The sequence below is a fragment of the Rutidosis leptorrhynchoides genome, chromosome 7 (assembly GCF_046630445.1).
Source record: "Rutidosis leptorrhynchoides isolate AG116_Rl617_1_P2 chromosome 7, CSIRO_AGI_Rlap_v1, whole genome shotgun sequence".
Lineage (NCBI taxonomy): Eukaryota > Viridiplantae > Streptophyta > Magnoliopsida > Asterales > Asteraceae > Rutidosis > Rutidosis leptorrhynchoides.
Window position 1 is genome coordinate 23,677,999 of NC_092339.1, and position 1,694 is coordinate 23,679,692.

Consider the following 1,694-nt stretch of genomic DNA (forward strand, 5'->3'; position numbering starts at 1 on the left):
TTAAAGGGTCCTGGCTACCTGCTGCATCTATTGGCTATTCAAAATGTGGGCAAAATTAAAAAAGTCTATTAATTTGATAACTTATATAATTTTTATCTTTTATAACTAATAGGATATTCAGTGAATGCACCGAGCAAAACGTTCACCACCTTTTATACGTTCACCACCTGTAACTCGATCAAGACATTTAGCCAATATTGTTGCCGTTGATTTTTCTTTAGAATCGTCATCCAGTCGACCAAGTACTCCAATTCAAATTTTCGATAATCCATTTTTTGAACCCGACCTCACAATTGAGAATCCGGAGGATATTCAGGGACAATTCAGAGATTCTGAACTACTAATATTTCCTCCGGAACCACCAATCATTCAACAGAGATTGTTGAGGAACAACCCATTAAATCAGAATACTCTAGTGATTCAGATTCAACAAATTCAATCATGGAAAATCTGGAACCTCTAAGTATGGAAGACCGAATGCGAGCTAAACGCACTGGCCAAGGTCACACAATTACTCAACCTGACATTAATGCGCCAGATTATGAAATCAAAGGACAAATCCTACACATGGTAACTAATCAATGCCAATTTAGTGGTGCGTCGAAGGAAGATCCAAATGAACATCTTCGTACATTTAATAGGATCTGTACTTTATTTAAAATCCGAGAAGTTGAGGATGAACATATATATCTCATGTTATTTCCCTGGACTTTAAAGGGAGAAGCCAAAGATTGGTTAGAATCGTTACCTGAAGGGGCGATTGATACATGGAACGTTTTAGTTGAAAATTTTCTTAAACAATTCTTTCCGGCATCTAAAGCCATAAGACTTCAATAAGAAATTGTTATGTTCACACAAAAGCCAAATGAAACTCTATATGAAGCGTGGACAAGATTTGGATAGTTATTAAGAGGATGTCCGCAACATGGTTTAGATACCTGTCAAATAGTACAAATATTCTACCAAGGATGTGACATCACTACAAGAAAAGAAATCAATATAGCAGCTAGTGGTTCCATTATGAAGAAAACCGCAACTGACGCTTACAAAATTATTGATAACACTGCTTCCCACTCACATGAGTGGCACCAAGAAAAAGAAATCGTTAGATCATCTAAAGCAGCTAGAGCCAATTCTAGCCATGACTTCGATTCAATTTCTGCAAAGATAGATGCTGTTGAGAGACGAATGGAAAAGATGACTAAAGATATTCACTCAACACGATTTAGTTGTGAGCAGTGTGGAGGACCACATTTGACAAAAGATTGTCTCAGTATTGAACCAACAATGGAACAAAGAGAGAATGTTTCATACATGAACCAAAGGCCTGGAAATAATTATCAGAATAATTATCAACCGCCAAGACCAATCTACAATCAAAACCAAAATTATAACCGAAATGTTCCATACAACAACCAACAAGGTCCTAGCAATCAGCAAGTATCCAATAATGCTTACAATCAGCAAAGACCTATTTTTCAAAACAAACCACCACAAACTGATGATAAAAAGCCAAATTTAGAAGATATGATGTCGAAGCTAGTTGAATCTCAAATGCAGTTTTTCACATCTCATAAACAAACCAATGAACAAAATGCTCAAGCATTTAGAAATCAACAAGCTTCTATTCAAAATTTGGAACAAGAAGTAAGTAACCTAGCAAGGTTAATAGGTGAAAGGAAACCGGGAAGTCT

General features: G+C 36.2%; 1 non-coding gene across 1 annotated transcript; it reads right to left on the bottom strand.

Annotated features, from left to right (window-relative positions):
- Positions 1-825: 825 nt before the first annotated feature.
- Positions 826-932, bottom strand: LOC139860653 (small nucleolar RNA R71). Its single transcript, XR_011763284.1, has one exon. It is a non-coding gene; the product is annotated as a small nucleolar RNA R71 (small nucleolar RNA).
- Between the last annotated feature and the right edge of the window lie 762 nt (positions 933-1,694).